Source organism: Metopolophium dirhodum, unplaced genomic scaffold, assembly GCF_019925205.1.
Source record: "Metopolophium dirhodum isolate CAU unplaced genomic scaffold, ASM1992520v1 scaffold10, whole genome shotgun sequence".
Taxonomy (NCBI): domain Eukaryota; kingdom Metazoa; phylum Arthropoda; class Insecta; order Hemiptera; family Aphididae; genus Metopolophium; species Metopolophium dirhodum.
Window position 1 is genome coordinate 50,001 of NW_026869897.1, and position 8,250 is coordinate 58,250.

The window sequence follows — 8,250 nt, forward strand, 5'->3', positions numbered from 1 at the left end:
TTATTCGTCGGTGCCGGGGTGGTGCACATGACGGCAGCCCCGGCGATGTCCGTCGACACGATTTCGAATTCAACTTTTCGAACGTAGTTTTTCCGTGTGCAATAACTCGTTAACCGTTGGTTCGATCTCGACGTACCCGAGACGTGTTCACGTCGTACGTTCCGAGTACTATAGGACACCGGTGTCCGCGACATTTAAATCGGTAATCCTTTATCCGCGGCCGTACCGCTACGCACGGAGATAGACCGATATTTGATTTTCGCTTAACCGCTACGCACTGTGATTGACTGTATTCCGACGGCGGGGTCTCGGTCAACCGTTTTCACGGTTTGCCGGTGACATCGACCGTACCGTTCATCACGGGCAGACCGCAGAGTCGTTGTCCAGGGATATCCCCCTTTGCCGAAAACCTTTACCGCGTAGAATTTCTGCGCTGACCGCGACGTTACAGGGGTGATTACCGTCGCCGAGCTGCGCGCCCGCCGTACCGTCTCGTCGCACGGACCACCGTGTGTGAAAATTCGATTTTTTTTTTTCACTCGACGTCCTCGGTTATTCGTCGGTGCCGGGGTGGTGCACATGACGGCAGCCCCGGCGATGTCCGTCGACACGATTTCGAATTCAACTTTTCGAACGTAGTTTTTCCGTGTGCAATAACTCGTTAACCGTTGGTTCGATCTCGACGTACCCGAGACGTGTTCACGTCGTACGTTCCGAGTACTATAGGACACCGGTGTCCGCGACATTTAAATCGGTAATCCTTTATCCGCGGCCGTACCGCTACGCACGGATTTTGTGATTTTCGCCTAACCGCTACGCACGGTGATTGACGGATTTTCGATTCTCGGCTAACCGCTACGCACGGTGATGGCGAAGTTCCTTCGACTCGGGTGTACCACTACGCGTGAATACCCCCGTCGCACATTGTGAAACTCGAGATTTTGTAAATTTGTGAGCGACTCGGTCGTCGGCGTTCCGCCGGCGTCCGATCGCCAATCACGTACGACAGCAAAGCCACGGGCGACGCCGAAGCCGACGCGTCCATCGCCGCGCACCGGTCTGCCCCAGTCTTCGGAATGGTCAGCAATCCAGTGCCCTTCGATGGTATCCGTCCAAGTTTCGGCGACCGACCCATCTCGCACGCCGAGTGGCAAAACTCAACCGGCGTCGCAGGCCCGCCTTCCGGTGGGCCTCCGACGCGCAAATCGTTTTTTTCAAAAATCGATGACGACTCCCGTTACCGTTCCGCAAGTTACGAGCTCTCGACGCCAAAACATTCCCGCCGCGGCCGGCCATCGTCGCCGTGCCCGGCGGTCGCCGGGGCGAAGCCCCGGGACGACGGACTTCGCGTCGCGTCCCGGCTTCCCCCACGATCTCGGCTGGGGGCCGTTATAAACCTGGCGAGAGGCGCTAGCGCGGTAATTCTCCGTCCGCTGAAAACGGACGGCGTACGCGCTAACCCCGACTCTCGTCAACGCACGGGTCACGTCGCGTCGGGCGAGCGCTCGCTCTCCGCGTGTGTTCGGTCTACCGCACGCGACCGCCGCCGCAGTCGCCCCGCGTTCTGCGGGTGCTCAGTGCGGCGCTCGCGTCGACCGAAGCGCGCGGTTTACGGGCGCCCGTCCGCGCACGTATCCCACTCGAACCGCGGTCGGTCGTGCGCCGTGACCGTATACCGGTCACGGTCGTTTCGACCTTCCTCGGCGTCGGCTCGCCCACGGGCGGACCGGCGCTCGGACGCACGCGTCCCGAGACGAGTGTCCGCGTCGTCGTCGCCCCTTGGTCGGCGTCGCCGCGGGGATCCGTCACGGGACGCAGTTGTTGTAAAACCGAGATCCCTGGTTGATCCTGCCAGTAGTCATATGCTTGTCTCAAAGATTAAGCCATGCATGTCTCAGTGCAAGCCGCATTAAGGTGAAACCGCGAAAGGCTCATTAAATCAGTTGTGGTTCCTTAGATCGTACCCAAGTTACTTGGATAACTGTGGTAATTCTAGAGCTAATACATGCCGACAGAGTTCCGACCGTCGCGGCGCCCTCGGGCGTCGCTCGCGGGAGGAACGCTTTTATTAGATCAAAACCGGCCCGTCGCGGCGCGCTTCGTGCGCGTCCCGATCGCGGCCCGCGCAAAGACCTGGTGACTCTGAATAACTTCGAGCTGATCGCACGGTCTCCGTACCGGCGACGCATCTTTCAAATGTCTGCCTTATCAACTGTCGACGGTAGGTTCCATGCCTACCGTGGTGGTAACGGGTAACGGGGAATCAGGGTTCGATTCCGGAGAGGGAGCCTGAGAAACGGCTACCACATCCAAGGAAGGCAGCAGGCGCGCAAATTACCCACTCCCGGAACGGGGAGGTAGTGACGAAAAATAACGATACGGGACTCATCCGAGGCCCCGTAATCGGAATGAGAACACTTTAAAACCTTTAAACGAGGATCAATTGGAGGGCAAGTCTGGTGCCAGCAGCCGCGGTAATTCCAGCTCCAATAGCGTATATTAAAGTTGTTGCGGTTAAAAAGCTCGTAGTCGGATCTGTGTCTGGGCGGTGCCGGACCACCCTGGCGGTCCGTCGTGTCGCGGCCGGCCGTGTCGCGGGACCACGTGTCCCGTCGGCGCGGTCGTCGTCGCGCTCGTCAGCCGTCTCGGGGTGTTAGTTACCGGCACGTCGGCCGGACGTATTGTCGGCAGGCGGACACGTGTCTCGGGCTTCCGGCGCGCCGCGCGGCCACGCGTCGCGCGGCCGTCGGGGTTCGACGACGGCGGCCGCCTACTCCAATCTTGCTGCGCGGTGATCTTCACCGATTGCCGTCGGCGGGCCGACACGTTTACTTTGAACAAATTAGAGTGCTCAAAGCAGGCTCAAATCTGGCGGGGCGGCTTCACGGCCGTCTCGTCAAAAGGCCCTGAATACTGGTCGCATGGAATAATGGAACAAGACCTCGGTCCCGCGCATCTCCGCCCTTCGCGGGCGCGCGAAATCGCCCTCCGGGGCGTTTCCGTGCGCGGGCCGCCGGGCCGCGGGCGCCAGTCGCCCGCGCGTCCCGCCGGGCCGGTTTTCGGGACCGGAGGTAATGATCAACAGAGACGGGCGGGGGCATTCGTACCGAGACGTTAGAGGTGAAATTCTTGGATCGTCTCGAGACGAACTGACGCGAAAGCATTTGCCAAGTACGTTCTCGTATGATCAAGAACGAAAGTTAGAGGTTCGAAGGCGATCAGATACCGCCCTAGTTCTAACTGTAAACGATGCCAGCTAGCGATCCGCCGGCGTTTCATTAACGACCCGGCGGGCAGCTTCCGGGAAACCGAAGCTTTTCGGTTCCGGGGGAAGTATGATTGCAAAGTTGAAACTTAAAGGAATTGACGGAAGGGCACCACCAGGAGTGGAGCCTGCGGCTTAATTTGACTCAACACGGGAAACCTCACCAGGCCCGGACACCGGAAAGATTGACAGATTGAGAGCTCTTTCTTGATTCGGTGGGTGGTGGTGCATGGCCGTTCTTAGTTGGTGGAGCGATCTGTCTGGTTAATTCCGATAACGAACGAGACTCTGTCCTGCTAACTAGGCGGGTAACCCCGGGTCGGCGTGTGCGCGGCGCGGGCGGTTTCGGCCGTTCGTGTTCGCGTACCCGTCGGCTCGGCCCGGTATCCCCGAACGCGTTCGCCCGTCGTCCACGGCGGTCGTCGAGCGCGGCCGCGCCATCCGCGTCCCGGCGTGCGGCGGGCGTGTGTCGGCCGGGGGGCAACCTCCGGTCGGCGCGCGTCCGTCGTGCGTCGGGCTCCGTGGTGAAGCGCGCCGTGTTCGCGGCCGTCGCCGGCGGATCACGATACGTTACTAGGGCTACCGCCGGCTCCCAGGAGCTTAAACTCTTCTTAGAGGGACAGGCGGCGGACGAAAATAGCCGCACGAGACTGAGCGATAACAGGTCTGTGATGCCCTTAGATGTTCTGGGCCGCACGCGCGCTACACTGAAGGAATCAGCGTGTGTTAACATTCCTGGGCCGACAGGCTTCCGGGTAACCCGCTGAACCTCCTTCGTGCTTAGGGATCGTGGCTTGCAATTTTTCCACGTGAACGAGGAATTCCCAGTAAGCGCGAGTCATCAGCTCGCGTTGATTACGTCCCTGCCCTTTGTACACACCGCCCGTCGCTACTACCGATTGAACGGTCGCATTGAGGTCTTCGGAGTGGACGCGCGTTATTCGGCCCCCTCGGGGGCTGGGTCGTCGCGCGATCGCGAAGATGACCGAAATCGGCCGTTTAGAGGAAGTAAAAGTCGTAACAAGGTTTCCGTAGGTGAACCTGCGGAAGGATCATTAGAGACGGGCCCGCGGTACCGGCAGCACTTGCCGGTCTCGCGCGCGCCTAATCCGACCCCGTGGCCGCGTGCGCTCGCGACTAGCTCGCCGACCGCCCGCGCGCCGCGACCCCCGACCGAGCGTCGACCGAAAGATGGTTAACGTCGAAAGACCATACGGGCCCCGCCGTGCGTCCGCGCACGGCGCGTGGCCGGTAGAAGTTTCGTCGACAAAAAAAAACACCCGACCCCGAACAGCGGATCACTTGGCTCGTGGATCGATGAAGACCGCAGCTATCTGCGCGTCGTCGTGTAATCCGCAGGTTATACGAACATCGACCAGTCGAACGCACATTGCGGCCTCGGTGACCCGCGGGTCCCGGGCCACGCCTGTCTGAGGGTCGTATACCGGATACTCGGCCAGACCGATGCGCCGCCGGCAGGCGTCCGACGGCGGCGGCAGTCCTCCCGGGGACTGTCCGCCCGCCCGTCGGCCGCTCCGGTGGTGCGAGATTGGCGGTTCGACCGTGGAAAACCGCGCTCGCGCGGCCGCCTCCGGTCGTCCGCCCAAGTTGTGACGGCAAACAGTCACGGGTTCTCGCGTCGTCAAACGGCACGTCCCCGTCCGCCCGCCGCGCGAGAGCGCGGCCGGGTCGGCTGAGAGTCCACGGACCTCTCCGGCTTCCGAGACGCGGACGCGGACGGTCACCGTACGGGCGGAGCGCGGACCGCAGGCTGCCGTGTAATTTAAAAAAAAAAAAACCGATACGTTCCGACCTCAGATCAGGCGGGACTACCCGCCGGATTTAAGCATATTAATAAGCGGAGGAAAAGAAAACAACCGTGATTCCCTTAGTAGCGGCGAGCGAACAGGGAAAAGCCCATCGCCGAATCCCGCCGCGCACTTTTGTGTCGCGGCACCTATGGGAGTTGTGGCGTACGGGCCGGCCTCGTTGCCGGGGCGCACGTGACGGTCCAAGTCTCCCTTGAACGGGGCCATGGCCCGCAGATGGTGCCAGGCCAGTAGAGGCCGTCACAGCGTTCCGGGATCGGACCGCGCCTTCGAGTCGGGTTGCTTGAGAGTGCAGCCCGAAGTTGGTGGTAAACTCCATCTAAGGCTAAATACGGCCACGAGACCGATAGTTTACAAGTACCGTGAGGGAAAGTTGAAAAGAACTTTGAAGAGAGAGTTCATAAGAACGTGAAACTGTTCGGGTGTAAACGGACAGAGCCCGCGAGTCCCCGCCGGGCGAATTCACGGTCGGTCTAACCGCCGGCCGGATCTTTCGCTCGGTTAGCGGACGTCGCGACCCGTTGGGCGCCGGCCGAAGGGCTTGGGTGGCGTTCGTCGCGGCGGTTGCGTTTCGGCGTGACCGTTCGCGCCGAACCCTGGTGCTCCTGGTCGGCTCGCCCGACGGCAAGAACCGTCGACGCGGCCCCGTCGCAGGCGGGGTCCCGTCGGTCGGCGACGATTTCGGGCTACTTTCCGACCCGTCTTGAAACACGGACCAAGGAGTCTAACGTGTGCGCGAGTCAACGGTGATCTTACGAAAAACCACGTTTGGCGCAATGAAAGTGAACCGTTTACGGTGCGGACGATGGCCTAGCGACCGAACCCACCGGCGTTCAAAGTCGCGCTGGTCCGCAGTCCGGGGGCGTCTTCGCCAGGTCGGCTTCGGCCGTCCGAGGGCGCACCCTTAGCGCACACGTTGGTACCCGAAAGATGGTGAACTATGCCTGGCCAGGATGAAGTCAGGGGAAACCCTGATGGAGGTCCGCAGCGATTCTGACGTGCAAATCGATCGTCTGAGCTGGGTATAGGGGCGAAAGACTAATCGAACCATCTAGTAGCTGGTTCCATCCGAAGTTTCCCTCAGGATAGCTGGCGCCGATGTGTCCCGCCCGTTCGCGGGCGTACGGACGCCGGTGGGACTCCGCGCTGTACGGCGCGGTAACAACACGCTCGTAACACGGAGGATGTCTCATACGGTAAAGCGAATGATTAGAGGACATTGGGGCCGAAACGACCTCAACCTATTCTCAAACTATAAATGGGTGAGATCGCCGGCTTTACCTGGTACACCGCGTGAACCGCGTGCGAAGCCGGCGACGGAACCCTAGGCGCTTAGTGGGCCATTTTTGGTAAGCAGAACTGGCGCTGCGGGATGAACCGAACGCCGAGTTAAGGCGCCGAAATTCGATTTTTTTTTTTCACTCGACGTCCTCGGTTATTCGTCGGTGCCGGGGTGGTGCACATGACGGCAGCCCCGGCGATGTCCGTCGACACGATTTCGAATTCAACTTTTCGAACGTAGTTTTTCCGTGTGCAATAACTCGTTAACCGTTGGTTCGATCTCGACGTACCCGAGACGTGTTCACGTCGTACGTTCCGAGTACTATAGGACACCGGTGTCCGCGACATTTAAATCGGTAATCCTTTATCCGCGGCCGTACCGCTACGCACGGAGATAGACCGATATTTGATTTTCGCTTAACCGCTACGCACTGTGATTGACTGTATTCCGACGGCGGGGTCTCGGTCAACCGTTTTCACGGTTTGCCGGTGACATCGACCGTACCGTTCATCACGGGCAGACCGCAGAGTCGTTGTCCAGGGATATCCCCCTTTGCCGAAAACCTTTACCGCGTAGAATTTCTGCGCTGACCGCGACGTTACAGGGGTGATTACCGTCGCCGAGCTGCGCGCCCGCCGTACCGTCTCGTCGCACGGACCACCGTGTGTGAAAATTCGATTTTTTTTTTTCACTCGACGTCCTCGGTTATTCGTCGGTGCCGGGGTGGTGCACATGACGGCAGCCCCGGCGATGTCCGTCGACACGATTTCGAATTCAACTTTTCGAACGTAGTTTTTCCGTGTGCAATAACTCGTTAACCGTTGGTTCGATCTCGACGTACCCGAGACGTGTTCACGTCGTACGTTCCGAGTACTATAGGACACCGGTGTCCGCGACATTTAAATCGGTAATCCTTTATCCGCGGCCGTACCGCTACGCACGGATTTTGTGATTTTCGCCTAACCGCTACGCACGGTGATTGACGGATTTTCGATTCTCGGCTAACCGCTACGCACGGTGATGGCGAAGTTCCTTCGACTCGGGTGTACCACTACGCGTGAATACCCCCGTCGCACATTGTGAAACTCGAGATTTTGTAAATTTGTGAGCGACTCGGTCGTCGGCGTTCCGCCGGCGTCCGATCGCCAATCACGTACGACAGCAAAGCCACGGGCGACGCCGAAGCCGACGCGTCCATCGCCGCGCACCGGTCTGCCCCAGTCTTCGGAATGGTCAGCAATCCAGTGCCCTTCGATGGTATCCGTCCAAGTTTCGGCGACCGACCCATCTCGCACGCCGAGTGGCAAAACTCAACCGGCGTCGCAGGCCCGCCTTCCGGTGGGCCTCCGACGCGCAAATCGTTTTTTTCAAAAATCGATGACGACTCCCGTTACCGTTCCGCAAGTTACGAGCTCTCGACGCCAAAACATTCCCGCCGCGGCCGGCCATCGTCGCCGTGCCCGGCGGTCGCCGGGGCGAAGCCCCGGGACGACGGACTTCGCGTCGCGTCCCGGCTTCCCCCACGATCTCGGCTGGGGGCCGTTATAAACCTGGCGAGAGGCGCTAGCGCGGTAATTCTCCGTCCGCTGAAAACGGACGGCGTACGCGCTAACCCCGACTCTCGTCAACGCACGGGTCACGTCGCGTCGGGCGAGCGCTCGCTCTCCGCGTGTGTTCGGTCTACCGCACGCGACCGCCGCCGCAGTCGCCCCGCGTTCTGCGGACGCACGGCGGGGCCCGTATGGTCTTTCGACGTTAACCATCTTTCGGTCGACGCTCGGTCGGGGGTCGCGGCGCGCGGGCGGTCGGCGAGCTAGTCGCGAGCGCACGCGGCCACGGGGTCGGATTAGGCGCGCGCGAGACCGGCAAGTGCT

At 60.6% G+C, this 8,250-nt stretch overlaps 1 non-coding gene across 1 annotated transcript; it reads left to right on the forward strand.

Annotated features, from left to right (window-relative positions):
• The first annotated feature begins 4,547 nt into the window (after nucleotides 1-4,547).
• LOC132953306 (5.8S ribosomal RNA) lies at nucleotides 4,548-4,705 on the forward strand. The gene has a single exon (XR_009665574.1). It is a non-coding gene; the product is annotated as a 5.8S ribosomal RNA (ribosomal RNA).
• The last annotated feature ends 3,545 nt before the right edge of the window (nucleotides 4,706-8,250 follow it).